This window comes from Hyaena hyaena, unplaced genomic scaffold (assembly GCF_003009895.1).
Source record: "Hyaena hyaena isolate Hyena2069 unplaced genomic scaffold, ASM300989v1 scaffold_506, whole genome shotgun sequence".
Classification (NCBI taxonomy): Eukaryota; Metazoa; Chordata; class Mammalia; order Carnivora; family Hyaenidae; genus Hyaena; species Hyaena hyaena.
The window spans coordinates 806,958-822,350 of record NW_024081138.1 but is presented as its reverse complement, the minus strand read 5'-3'; the positions used below and the strand labels follow the sequence as shown (position 1 = coordinate 822,350).

General features: G+C 40.6%; 1 long non-coding RNA gene across 1 annotated transcript; it reads right to left on the bottom strand.

The window, feature by feature from the left end:
• Nucleotides 1-8,548: 8,548 nt before the first annotated feature.
• Nucleotides 8,549-11,988, bottom strand: LOC120247182. The gene is made up of 3 exons (XR_005532234.1): nucleotides 11,828-11,988; nucleotides 10,313-10,445; nucleotides 8,549-8,689 (listed from the first exon to the last, which is right to left on the bottom strand). It is a non-coding gene; the product is annotated as an uncharacterized LOC120247182 (long non-coding RNA).
• Nucleotides 11,989-15,393: the final 3,405 nt, after the last annotated feature.

Sequence of the window (15,393 nt, the reverse complement as noted above, 5' to 3'; positions counted from 1 at the left end):
ATAGAAGGAGATGGGTGCCTCAGGGTAACTGGCAGTGCTCTGCCAAGGTACAAGAAGGGTTGGCACCTGTTATCACACTCAGGTACGCCACTCCCGGCATACTTCACTTCAGCTTCCATGCAGCTTGTCTCTTGATTCCATACGTTTGGTGTCTTTTTGATTTCTTCTTCTTTTTTTTTTTAATATTTATTTTTATTTTTGAGAGAGAAAGCATGGGCAGGGGCTGAGAGGAGACACACAGAGAGAGAGAGAGAGAGAGAGAGAGAGAGAGAGAATCCCAAGCAGGCCCTGTGCTGTCAGCAGAGAGAGGATGCAGAGCTCAAACTCATGAACCATGAGATCGCGACCTGAGCCAAAGTTAGATGCTTAACCAGTTGAGCCACCCGGTGTGCCCCAATGTGTCCTTTTGATTTTTAATGGTTTCACATTTAATTGCTTCAAGTCCTGCCCTCTCTGAACTCTCATAGAAGGCAAGGACTATGTTATCTAGGAGACAGAAAAATAATATCTGGAAAAAACCTCTGATAGGCTGAGACATTCTTTAGGTCTTCTGACTGTATATTAGTATCATCTCTGGATTATTAACAAATACTAATGCCAAGGTCAATCCCTGAGACTGTGAGTTAATTGGTCTGGGGTGTGGCAGGAACAGACTTTTCAGACCTGCTCAGATAATTCTAATTAGCGCCCAAGGTTGAGAATAAAAATTTGAAGGGTAACAAAAAGCTATGTGAAAAAAAATTGTGATAATGGTTATGTCTAGGGGGAAAAAAGAGGTGATTTGACCTCATTATTATTATTATTATTTATTTCTTATTATTTCTTATTTCTTCTTCTTATTATTTTATTTCTGTGAATCTGTGTTCTCTATTTCCGTCTTCACATTGATTACATAGTTTTGAAAATTAAATTTAAAACAAACATTAAACTGGATTCTCATTCACTCACTAAATATTTATTGAGAGCCTGCCCTCTCACATGGTAGACACTGGACATAGGAGAGTAAATTTCACAAACACAGTTTCTGCTCTCATGAAGTTGACATCTAAAGAAGAAGATTAACTATCACACAAACTAATATGCTACTCTGATTTAGAGAGGTGTTCTAGTAGGCATAAGTTGCCGAGTATTATGCATTGTTTTATAAATAACTATATCAGAGATTACATGGGGCACCTGGGTGGCTCAGTCAGTTAAGCATCTGACTTTGGCTCAGTTCATGATCTCACAGTTCATGGGTTCGAGCCCCACGTTGGGCTCTGTGCTGACAGCCAGCTCAGAGCCTGGAACGTGTTTCAGATTCTGTGTCTTCCTCTCTCTTTGACCTTCCCCTGCTCATGCTGTCTCTCTCTCTCTCTCTCTCTCTCAAAAATAAATTTTAAAAAAACATTAAAAAAATTACAAATATTGGGTTTACACTTTCCTCCTATGTCAAAGGCAGACATTGTTTATTAATTATGCCATCCTTTTGTCTGCTTTATGTCTGCTGAAGCTCAATATCCTTTTCAGCCTTGCCAATCAATCTGAGGTGGTGCTGGAAATGAAACATATTTAGTGTCCTGAGAAAGAGCTATGAATTATTATGTTAGGGGTAAATGACTCAAAAGGTAATTGAAGCCTTCTGGTATGGCCAAGTAGGTCCTATTGGACCATACCTCTTATAGATAATAACTATAAACTCTGAACAAAATATAACAACACTTGGTTGAAGGTATTGGAGGGAGAATAAAAACTAAAAGAAACCAGAGGAGACTGAACCACTGGACGAAGAGACAGACGTAGGATGTGTTTCCTAACTTAAAGCTTTTTGTCTCAGAACAGGGCCCTGTCTATGAATATGCAGAGCAGAGGGGAAGCCCTATAGCTCTATGTATAAAGTCTACCCAGATCTCTGGTTGACCTTTGAACCACCTATGCAAGAGGCAGATTTTAAAAATCTCAGCTACAGCTGAAAGAGCTGACCTGAAACTCTAGATGCTACATGGGAAGATACGGTCACAATTTGAGTTCAACCACTTTAAAGGCCTAAGTAAAGAAAAGTCAATACTTCTCAGAAGAGCAGAACAGAATCCAGATTTTCTGCAACATATCATTCATGATGACCAGGATACACTCCAAAATATTCAACATGCAACAAAACAGGAAAACATGACTACTTCTAAAGAGAAAAGACAGTTGACAGAGACCAACTCTGGGATGCTCTAGATGATGGGATTAGCAGACAAAACTTTAAGGAAGTTACTGAAACTATGCTCATGTATGTAAAGTAAAATATATTTGTAATGAATGAAAGAATAGAAAATCTTAGCAGATAAATAGGAACTATTTTTAAAAAGAATCATATGAAAACACAAGAACTGAAAACTAAGCATCTTAAATAAAAATTTAATGGATGTTCTTAAAAGCACAGAGAGATAAAAGAAGAAAAAGTCAATGAACTAGAAGATAGATCAACAGAAATTATCCAAATTAAGGAGGAGAGATTTAATAAGTGTTCAGAGGCTCATAGATCTTTGCAACAATATCCAAAGTTCTAATAAGCATATAACTGAAGTCCAAGAAAGAGAAGAGAGGGAAGGAATGACCCAGAAAAGTATTTGGAGAAATAATGGGTGAAAAGTTCATAGATTTGGCAAAAGACATATATTTATAGAGTTTAAAACCCCAGTAAAGACCAATAAAGATTAATATTAAACACACACACACACACACACACACACACACACAACAACAACAACAACAACAACACAGGGGCACCTGAGTAGCTCAGTCGGTTGAGTATCCCTTTCTTGATTTCAGCTTAGGTCATGATCCCAAGGTTGTGGGGGTTGAGCACAACGCTGGGCTCCAGGCTGAGTATGGAATCTGCTCAAGATGCTGGGCTCCAGGCTGAGTATGGAATCTGCTCAAGATCCATCCCCCCCACGCCCTCTCTCTTCCCCCATCCCCTGCTCACATTTTCTAAAACAAACAAACAAACAAACAAAAACCCAACAACAACACACTTAGACAAACCGTAGTCAAACAGTGAAAATCAATGACAAAGAGAAAATCAACAAAACAAAGCTGTGAGCAAAATTGAAGATGTAAAAAATGAGAGATACACCAAATTAATGGATTGAAATACTCAGTATTGTTAAAATGGTAGTCACCAAACTTTTCTGTGGACTCAGCACAATCCTAATCCTATTAAGTTTTTCAGTCAAAATTGACAAACTGATACTAAAATTTATGTAGAAATGCACAGAACTTAGAATATTCAAAGAAATACTGAAAAAAGAAGTCAAAGTTACTTCAGCACTTGACTTCAAGACTTGCCCTAAAGCTACAGTAGTCAAGACAGTGTGGTACCGACAGAAGGATCGGCAAACAGATTGGTAGGACAGAATAAACAGCCCAAGCAGAAGTAGACTCACGCTTCTATATTTGTTTTATTTTTGACAAAGTTTTCAAAGCAACACAATTGGGAGAGGAAAGGTTTTCAAGAGAGGGTGTTGAAATAACCACATATTCATATGGAAACCAATTAACCTTGCCCAACATTGTACCATTCCCCAAAATCTATTTGTTATAGACCCTAGGCTTAAACATAAGAACTAAAACTATAAACATTCTAGAAAAAAACATAGGAGAATATCTTCACGGCTTGGTGAAGACAAAAAAACCAAAACAGAAAATAAATAAACTGAGTCAAAACTAAATATCTTTTCATCAGAAGAAACGTCATCAAGGAAATGCATAGGGCAGGAGGAAATATTTGGGAAATGTCTCTGACAAATAATTGGTAGCCTGGCTATATTAAGAACTCTTAAAACCCCCTAATCAAAAGACAAACAACTCAACTGAAGACACTTCACAAAGGATGGTAAAAGAATGGCCCATAAGCATGTGAAAAAACATGCAACAGCTTTAGTCAACAAGGAGACGCAAATTAGAACCACAATGAGATACCACTTCACATTCAAGGGCATGGCTAAAGTTACACTGACAACACCACATGTTGTCAGAAGTATATAAAACAGCTGTAACTCTTATACATTGTTGGTAGGAGAAGAAAATGGTATGAGAACATTGGAAAAGATCTTCTAGTTCTTTACAAATTAAATACACACCTACCTTAAGACCCACCAACTCCACTCCTAGGTATTTACCCAATGGTTAATGAGAACACATGTCCACAAAAGTATGTGTCCAAAAATTTTCATATTAGTTTTATTCATAATAAATAAATAAACTGGACGATCAGGTTTCCATCAATAGAAGAAATACTGGATAAACAAACTGTGGCATATCCATACAGGAAAATACTACTCATCAATGAGAAGAAACCAATTACTGACATAAGTAACAACATGGGCAGGTGACTCCTAAAAACCTGCTGGATGAACAAAAATTTCCACAAAAGAATATAAATTTTATGATTCTATTTATATGAAGTACCAGAATAAGCGAAACTGAACTATGGTGAAAAAAAATCAAAAGATTCATTCTCTGTAGGAATGCTGAACCAGGATTTTGCTGGGAAGGAACATGGGGAAACTTCCTAGGGTGATGATTCTGTTCCATACCTTGATAGAGGTTTGAATTGCACAGATACATGTATTTACAGGAACTCATCAAATGCTATATTGATGACTTTTGCATTGCACTGTGTATGAATTTTATTTGAAGAGAAATTGTAAACCAATGTCAGAATTGGAAACAAATATTTAATTTTTGCTAATCACATTGAAGTGTTTGGAGAGAATGTAGCAATATCTACAACTTACTTTGGAATACCATAAAAATGAGTTGATGAATGGATAGAAGAATGGATAGAGAACATTTGATAAAGCAAATATAGTAAAATGTCAATTGAAGAAACTACATTTGAACATTTTATGCTATAATGTTGAGAACAAGAGACAATTGAGGCTAATTGGCAGGCTGCCTTTAAGAGGGAGTACTGGCCCTGGAAAGACACTAGAAGCTAGCTGACATATAGGGGAACTGAGTAGGTAAAGGAGGCTGCTGGTTCTGATTGGCTTTGTTTGTTCTATTCTGAGTGTGGCAATGAAACCAGGGGCTGAAGCAAAACAAAAGACCAAGTTCGTCTTGCATTCCCTAAGACCCACTGGCTCACACTCTCTGCAGCTGCCTAGCTTACGAGATGGTGACTTTTTTTAAGAGTTCTCAACAGGTCTGTTCTAGAAATCTGGAACAGAGACGGGCTGTCCAATACCATTTACTCTCTATCTACTGAGTGAGTACCTACTGGGTGTTAGTCTCTGTGCTGGGCTTTGAGGATACTAGGATGAGCTGAATAGCAATGGCTCCTGCCCCCCCCCTTTTTTTTTGATCTTACTATTGATAAAAACTCTGCTCCTCTCTACTTCTATCATTTAGACCCTGATCAGAATACTTGCAAATTCATTTTGTAAGCCTTATTGGCATTTCTTAAATCTCTCAGATCAAAAACCCCTTTCTAATGTTGGCCCTGAGTACCTCTAGCTAAACAGAACGAGATCTCTTCTTGTTTCACCCTCTGGGGAGTGAAACTTAACACGAGAAGAGATCCCCAAAGCCTCAAAATAGCTCGGCAAAAAGTTGGACACATGCCGAGTGACCCAAAGTCACCTTATACTCTCCTGAAGTAGAGGTGTGAGAGAGAAAGGGTAGTCGGCTGCTAGGCTCTACCCTCTGCCCCACTTCTTCCAAGAGAGGTCACCCCCACTACCATTCCCCACCCTGCTACCAAGACCTGAAGTCCTGCCCAAAGTTTAGCCTGAGGACACGGCCTCGAGGAGAGGTGGCTGGCCTACTCAGTAGCTTGACAAGACCTTGAATCCCATGGTACAAATCTGATTGCTCCAACCTTACCTTTAACGTAAAAAAAGAGAAAATCCCTTACTTAAATGTTTCTTTTCCCAAGTCTTCTTGGTGGAATGTGGGCATGTTTTGAGCTATTTATGTTACAAATGACCCCAAATTGGTTGAGTGGTACCGTACGCAATAAGAAGTAAATACAACTTGGTTGCCTTCATTTCTTTCCATACACTGACTCATTCCTTTGTTTAACTGAATACTTTGCCCTCTGCAAAGCCCAGACTACCACCTGTTTGTTACCTTTATGTGCTTACGAATCCACCAGCTCTGAAAACCTCTTAGCAAGGTGACCATTTCTAACTTCTCTCTGCCCCTCCTCCTGACTGAAATATCTTTGTTTTTTCTCTCTCCTCTCATTCCCCAAGAATTTTTACCTCTCAGAAGCTTAAATATCTCTTTTCCTTCCCTAGAACGCTATTTTTCAGACAGTTGGATTCATGGGGAGATAATGATACGACTCCGGGAACTAAGTGCAGGGTTTCCGTATCCCTGGTGCCAGTGAAGGTGATTGGTGTTCAGGGCTTTCGGAAGCTCTTTGAAAACAACAGGGCTAGTCAGATTCCTGCAATTTACCTTCTGAAGGCTGAGCGTGTCTGGGCAGTGGCTGCATAATTTGGATGGAGTCATCACTGATGAGACACAGACTTGGCTCAGGCAGGGAGCACTCGTTGCTCTTTTAAACTCCACGGCACCAGGGATGAAGTCACCTTTCTTCTTTTAAAGCCAACAGATTTGCCCTGTAAGTCCCTGTCACTTCTGTTAGAACTTGGTGGGGGTTTTTTTCTACTGACGGTCACCGGGACCTTCTCTCAGGTAAGGAAGCTCTTCTTTTGTGGGTTTCCATCCAAGAAAGCTTGACTGGAGGGGGATTGGGAGGGCATCCCTGGGTAGAGCTGGAGTCAGGTCAAGGGACGTTCTGAGTGAGGAGGACGGCTTGTTCCCAGCCAGCTGGTCTCCACCTGGTGGGCTGGCCGGCCCCGGACCGGATGAGCAGAACCCCATTCAGGCTCAGAGTTGTGGCGGCTGGTCCTCTGAGTGGGCACGGAAATCTAATCCCAGCTTGGTTTTGGGTGCCTGTTCTAGTAGTTGTATAACAAGCATGTGAGTGAAGCACTTCTAAGTGGCCTCCTTCGGGCTGAGACTGTTCTCACTGCTTTGCTGTCCTTACAGCTGGCTTTTGTGTTTTGGGTAGAACCCTTACAGGGTTTCATGATAAAAGTTGATGTGCATAAAAGCTGCAGCTCTCTGGAGAGCCTTCATTTGCCTGAATGGTTCCCTTCTTCCCTAGAGTGCAGCCAGAGACAAAGGTGCCCAGCTCCCTGTTGTAACATGCAGGGACCTCGTGTAAACAATGGCTGGGCTGCGGTGTGTGGCAGAAGTGTGCAACACGTCTTAGTGCCTGTCCGTACAAATTCTAAGAAAATCAGCATGAGTGCTGATGTGTGCATGTGTGCAAGCAGATCTGTGGTCTTCAGACCACTGAAATCTCCCTGCAGGACTTTCTAGGAGTTCTACGAGGCACTGTCACCGATTGAATCATACAGCTCTTATTAGCTTTGGAAGTCTCAGCAAAGACATCTTGATTATGACAGAGATGCCTGCAGGGTGATAAATGGCTTTTGCTGAAGGAGTTGAACCACCGTGAAGTGAAAACATTGAGAGTTACAGAGCCCCTTTATTACTTGACACAGAATCTGCCGCACATGGTATTCACTGCATCCACCCATCGCCTTCAAGGGGGCAAAGAATCTCATTTAGATAAGAGATACTCGTGTCGTTTTAAATGCATTTGCACATTGGCTCCCAGCACTTGCTTACATGTTCACCTCAAAGTTGGCATGTCCAGAATTCATCCTTATCTGAAATCTGCTCTGATTTCTGTGTCCTATAGCTCAGCAAAAGCACCTGGCTTTCCATGACAGATTTCTGGACTTTGTCTTTGACTCCTCCTTCATCCTCACATTCCCGCATCTAGTTTGGCAACACATCCAGCAGATTTTACCTCCATTTTATCTCTCAAAGCCATCCATTCTCCTACTCCCATGGCTATTTTCCTGGTCTAAGCCATTACCACCTCCTTCCAGGAATATAGAAACCTCCCAGCCAGGCTTCCCCTGTCTTCTCACCTTTCTGGTGCAGCCAGCGTGATTCTGCAATGGTTCATCAGCACCTGCTCAATCCAGTCAATCACTAGTCTGGTGATCCTGTCTTCTTTTGAGAGAGAGAGAGAGAAGGGGAGGAGCAGAGAGAGAGGGAGAGAGAAAGAATCCCAAGCAGTCTCTTCGCTGTCAGCACAGAGTGCAACACAGGGCTCGAACTCATAAACCGTGAGATCACGACCTGAGCCAAAGTCAGATGCTTAACCGAATGAGTTACACAGGTGCCCCTGGTGATCCTGTCTTCTTAATATCCCTCAGAAATGTTCCTTTCTTTCCCTCTCGCCACCACTACCGTGGTCCGGTCGGCCAACACCCTTTGCCTGAGTTGTCTCTCAGCTGCCCCTCCTGCTAACAGGCTCGCTCCTTTCCTAGTGGAAGACACTTCACACTTCTTGTGCTTCCAAGTTATTAAAGGATATTTTGTACAAGAGCAGAACTTGAACTACTTCTTACTCTCTCTGAGGTCTAGAAACATCAGCTTCTGTATGACTTTTGTAGATACTTCAAGGAGGGAGGCAGAGAGAATGGGAGAAGATACGACATGTATATTGCAGTGAGAAGATGGCCTGAAGAATACATAAAGCTCATATATTTGATTCCCATCTCCTCTTTCTAGTGTGGCCTGGGCCAAACTGGTAAACCTTCTTGAGACTCATTTTCCTCAACTGTGAAATGGAATGGAAATAATAATGCCAGCATCACTAGGTGAATGGAAGAGTTAAAGAAGGCTCTGAAACATAGCAATTAAGACTCTTTAGTTCCTTTTCTTCTTTCCATTCCTTTTAAGGCTTATAATCTCTCACTATCATGTACCTTATAAGTATTCATACGTATAATTATCTGTTTGGGACATGATAGGAAGAAGGAATAGCAAAGAAACACAGAAGAACACTCTTAAAAGAATTTGCAGTTTACTTAGGGAGGCAAAGCAAACCGCAATAGTATAAAAACATCTATAAAACAAGCATTCTGCGATTGTCTTGTGTATAGCACCGGTTGAATACACAAGCACAGAGGGCTTGTGTAAACAGGCCTGTGAATATCTGTAGACCGAGTGTAAGTTGTCTATATCAAGCAATTTTTAGATTTAGGTTCTTCAGGGACTTAAAAAAATCATTGGCCTCTTTGATGTTGAAGCAAGACTTCCCAGGAGACTTCATACTTTTCGAGTGACTTTAGGGCATACAGATTAAATGACCTACTCATTTAAGTGACTTTACACATTCATTTATTCATCAAAGATGTATTGAGCACCTACTCTGTGCCAGATCCTATATTGTACCGTTCTGTGATTCTACCACGGGACATGGATGATAATCCTCTTGAATCACAGCTAGCCTTAGGGAGTTGTTTGACCCATAACATAAGAAGAGAGTGACGTTGGGGATAACCATGGCTAGATTCTAAGAAGTCTTGCAGCTTCCTCCTGGGTTTCTTGGCTTACTCGCTCTGGGGGAAGCCAACCATTATGTAAAGTTATGTGTGGCAACCTGGCTGTTGGGGGAGGGGTGGGGTAACTCTGATTTTGTAGTGTTTTTATAGATAAGCACTCCCTCCCACCATGGCCAATTTCAGGCTACCAAAGTGACGGCATGAGATGCAGAATTGGACAGAAATACACAGAATTGCCCCGTACAAGTTGGTACGAGCCAGCCCCAGGGCATGGCTGCCAATTCCTCCGGGGCTACTGTGCTGTGCGGAAGCTAGCTAGGTGCACAGGCTACAGGAGGAAAAGCCAAGCAGCCCCAGATCTTCCAGCCATTTGAGTTTACGTTCCAGGAATGGAGCCTTCAGACGACTCCAGACCCAGCCACTAACGAAGTGCAGCTGGATGAAAGACCCTGAGCAGGAATTGCTAGGCTCAGCCTCAGCAACCCACAGAGCCCTGAGACATAATAACAATTTATATTGTCTAAGTTTAGAGGTGGTTGTTACACAGCAAAAGAGATTTGGAACAAGGTGGTAGTCTTGTCTCTGCAAAAGCCAGCCCAAATGAAGCACCCCAGGAAAGTGTGGAGGAGTAGTGGAGTCTATCCAGAGAATTCTTTGTTTGTGCCTGGTGTCAGGCCTCAGAGCACAAGAAAAAAATGTTTTAGTTAAAAAGGGCTGAGAAAGAGACTTAGCTACTTTACCAACTAGTTTTACTGTTATAACTGAAAACAATTCTCTTACACATACACACACGTGCGCACACACACACACACACACACACACACACTTGCACATACACCCGCTTCTCTCATTCTCTGCTTCCATCATTGTCCAAGGCTCTGACTGAAGATCACTACCTGCTCTTTTGGCTCTAGTCCATCCTCTGCGTGGGATCCGGGGAGCAGGAAGAGGGAAGCAGGCAGAACAGAACAAATAAGAAGTCAAGGAAATGCCCAATCCCTGAGGTCTGGTAGGGAGCCACGGAGACTTCTAGAAAAGACCCCCCCCTAAAAAAAATTAAAACAGGAAGCATGGGGAAGGCACAGAGATTAGTTGTTAAGGCATGAATTTTGAAATCAGATGACCTGGATTCCAGTCTGGATTATGACATTTTCTAGTTGGTCGACCTTGGAAAGTACCTTGACATCTCTGCTCTCAATTTCTTCATCCTTAAAATCTGGATAATAATGCCATCTCACTAAGTGCTCGTGAAGATTAAACGAGATGATGTTTGTAGAGTGCTTAGCACAGTACCCACAGACATTGTGCTTAGTTAGTAGCAGTTAACAGGAGGAGGAGGAGGGGTCACACCGGTGTCATTACTGTCACAAATTCCAAAGCCACGGCTCCTTGCTAAGCCTTGAACTTCAGTTTGTCAGTCACACAACACGTGCCCAAGGTAAGTGTGCAACAAATACTCAAATCAGACTGCATATCTGTATTTGAAATAGTCTACCACCATCTTTTTCTGTCTCTCAGATAAACTTCCAAGGGCTTAAAAAGCGTAAGTGGGCATTATTTCTCCTTTCAGTGTGCAGTATGAACCACGACCGTGTTTTCTCATTTCTTGTGAGTCCTCTTCATACCTTCTACTAGTCTGAAGTTCAGTGCGCAATACATTTAAACTATTATTATCCTAAAAACTCTAAGGAGAAATTGAGGTTGGGTGACTTATGCTAGGATCCTGAGCAGAGGGTGCCCCAGAAATCTTAAGGTTACCAGTTTACAGATGTCACTACTTTGGTAGGACAGTCAGGGTGAAGGATACATGATTCTTGAGAGCAAAATGTGAGTGTTAAGTTCTTTTGCTTTATTCATACTTTGTGAATGAGAGTTATTAAAACTTTAATCTATGAAGTGACATTAGGCAGACATGTGTTGTGAAATTTATGGTTAGTCTAGTCACGTGGATTTTTTAAACAAAGAGTAATGCAGACATTCTGTTAAAAAATAGCTGAGTTGTATGCTTTTAAAAAAAACTTGTATTGTGAAATATTTATAGACTCATGAATGTGTGCCTGCTTCTCCCAGCCTTTTCCAATGTTAACATTTTGCATAATTATAGCACAATATCAAAACTTGGTAACTGAGATTGGTACAATTTATAGACCTTATCAGTTAGATTTTAACCCATTAGACATGCACTCATTTGAGTGTATATGTATGTAATTATATGTCATTTTTATTATGTTAACTTCATGTAACTACCACCACAGTCAGTATAGAAAACTATATCATCACCGCAAGTCTCTCTTGTACACCCCTCTGAACCCACCTCTCATCCCTAACCCTTTGAAGCCATTAGTCTATTGTCCATCTATGTAATTTTGTTTCAGGAGCATTACATAAATAGAATCATATGCAGTACTTACATGCACGAGGTTGACCATTTCCACTCGGCAAAATTTCCCTGAGATACATCCAGGTTGTTGCATGTATCAGTCATTGGTTCTTTTTTTATTGCTGAGTCGTAGTCCACAGTCTGGATGTCCCATGGTGCGTTGAATCAGTCATCCACTGGAGGACATCAGAGTGGTTTCCAGCCTGGGGCTACTACAAAGAAAGCTGCCGTGAGCATCTGTACAAGTTTCTACATGAACAGAAATTGTCATTTCTCTGGGATAAATGCCTCAGAGGGCAGTACCTGGGTCTTACGGGAGTCCATTTCCAGTTTGAAAATGAACCGCCCATCTTTTTTCTAGAGTGGCCATTTGTGTTGCATCACCATCAGCAATGTATGAGTAATGGAGTCTTTCTGCATCCTTGTCAGCATTTGGTGTTATCACTATATTTAAACCACTCTAATAGGTGGGTAGTGGTATCTCATTGTGATTTTAATTTGCATTTGGCTAATGGCTAATGGTGTGGAACATCTTTTTGTGTGCTTTTTTTTGCCATCTGTGTTTCTTCTTCAGTGAAATGTCTATTAATTTTTTTTGCTCATTTTCTAATTGGATTGTTTTTTTACTGTTGAGTTTTGTGAGTTCTAGAGATATGTCCTTTTTCAGATGTGCAGTTTACAGATAGTTTCTCTCTATATATAAATAGAACTTTTCATAGAGTAAAAGATTTTAAAATATTTATTTATTTATTGAGAGAGAGAGCGAGCATGTACGAGCAAGGGAGGGGCAGAGAGAGAGGACAGAGGATCCGAAGCGGGCTCTGTGCTATCAGCACAGAGCCCGATGAGGGAACTCATGAACCATGAGATCATAACCTGAGCCAAAGTCAGATGCTTAACTGACTGAGCCACTCGGGTGCCCCCATAAAGCAAAAGTTTTTAATTTTAATGAAGTCCTATTTATCAATTTTTCCTTTTATGGGCTGTTCTTTTTTTTTTAATTTTTAAAATGTTTTATTTACTTCTGAGAGAGAGAGACAGCATGAGCAGGGGAGGGTCAATGAGAGAGGGAGACACAGAATCTCAAACAGGCTCCAGGCTCTGAGCTAGCTGTCAGCACAGAGCCCGATACGGGGCTCGAACCCACGAACAGTGAGATCATGACCTGAGCCGAAGTTGGACGCTTAACCGACGACTGAGCCACCCAGGTACCTGCCCCATGGGTTGTTCTTTTATTGCAAAGTATAAGAACTTTAGCCTGGTCCCAGTCCTCAAAGGACTACATATAGAAAAATACTATATAGGGACATTTAAATATATAAAAATTAAAAAAATTTTTTTTAATATTTATTTATTTTTGAGAGAGAGAGAGATACAGAGTGTGAGTGGGGGAGGGGCAGAGAGAGAGGGAGATGCAAAATCTGAAGCAGGCTCCAGGCTCTGAGCTATCAGCACAGAAACATGCAGGGCTCAAACTCACAAGTGGTGAGATCATGACCTGAGCTGAAGTCTGACTCTTAACTGCCTGAGCTACCCAGGTACCCCAATACATAAAATCTTAATGAAACATATAGATGAAAACCATATAAATGAAACCAACATACAAATGACAGACAGGAAAGTTATTTGTAGTATCTATGTAACATAGTAAAATATATTTTCCTAAATGTAAATTTTCTAAAATTTCAATAGTACATTGCAACTGAGTAAACATGGACCAAGTACATGAACAGGCTGTTCAGAAGAAAAGAAATACAAACGGCCAAAAACCTTAAGAAGGAAAGATAACCCCCAATTTAACAAGCAAAATTAAAAGTGATAAAACTTGCTTCTTTTTATTATTTAAAGAATTACAAAATTAGCACGCATTGTAAAAAATGTAAAAAGCATTAAAAGTATATAATGTTAAGTGAATGTTTCCTTCAAAGCCTCATTGTACCCTCCCAAGCCTGAAATCTTTCCTTCTTCTTTCCCTAGAAATAATCTCTATTAAAAGTTTGCTATTACTTTGAGCCCTTTCTCTATGTGTGCTTATGTGTATGGGCATGTGTGTGTACGTATGTATGTGTGTGTGTGTGTGTGTGTGTATTTCTTCCTTATACAAATTGGATCCTATTTACAAATTGTTCTACACCTGGTTTTCTTCAATTCACATCATCACCATGAGTTTTCATATTGATTATTATAGTCACCTTACTTGTTTAAGTGGCATAGGATTTACAGTATAACTATACCTTATTTTATTTAAGTATTTATGAAGAGGCATTTAAATGTTTCCTTTCTTCTTTCATTACAAGGAATGCTGCATTATATATATCTTCGTGTTCACTTGTTTTACAGTCGTGTTCTGTAGGATAGATATTCTGAAGTGAAATTGCCGGATTCAAGGACATAGAAATTTTATATTAGACAACATGCCAAATTACCATGCTTTTAAAAGTTTATTTATTTATTTTGAGAGAAAGAGACAGAGACAGAAGAGAGAAAGAGAGAATCCCAAACAGGCTACGCACTGCCAGCTCAGAGTCCAATGTGGGGCTCAAACCTATGAACAACGAGACCACGAACTGAGACGAAATTAAAGTCTGTTGCTCGACTGACGGCACCACCCAGACACCCTGCCAAATTGCCATTTTAAAAGCTGTATCAGTTTTTTCATCTACCAAAATGTGAGAATACCTATTTCTTCAAAAGGTCACCACATCTCTTTATATTAACCAGTGTTCTCTAAAGAAGATTTTAATTAATTAATTAATTAACTTAGAGTGTGTGTGTGTGTGTGTATGAGAGAGAGAGAGAGAGAGCCTGTGGGCACAAGCATGCTTGTTAATGGGGGAGGGGCAGAGGGCAGGGGAGGTAGAGAGTCTTAAGAATTAAGCAGGCTCTGCGCCCAGCATGGAGCCTGACTCGGGTCTCAGTCCCACAACCATGACTTAACCAGAGCCAAAAGCAAGAGTTGGATGCTCAGCGAACCCAGCCACCCAGGTGCCACTTAACCAGTGTTTTAAAACACTTTGATGGGGTGCCTGGGTGGCTCAGCCAGTTAAGCATCTGACTTCAGCTCAGGTCATCATCTCATGGTTTGTGGGTTTGAACCCCACATGGGGCTCTGTGCTGACAACTCAGGACCTGGAGCCTCCTTCAGATTTGATGTCTCCTTCTGTCTCTCTCTCTCTGCCCCTCCCCTGCTTGTGTGCCTGCTCTCTCTCCAAAATAAATAAATGAATATTTTAAAAATTAAAAAACAAAACACTCTGACAATGTGATGAGTGAAAAAAGTCACCATTATTTTAAACTGCATTCTCAGAGTATTGAGACTGAACTTGTTTTTTTTACACATTTATAGTTCATGTTTGTTACTCCGTTAATTGTCAGTTTATAGCTTTGCCTATCTTTCTGTTGACTGTCATTTTCTTATTGCTATGTGAAACTTGTTTACAGTCTGGATATTAATCTTTTTATACATGTTGTAAATATTGTCTTCCTTCCTTCATTTTTATTTTACTTTTCTTTATTGTGTCTTTCTTTGTGGAGAAGTTTTAATTTTATGTAGTGCAATCTGTCTATCCTTTATTTTATGACTTCTAGATTTCATAT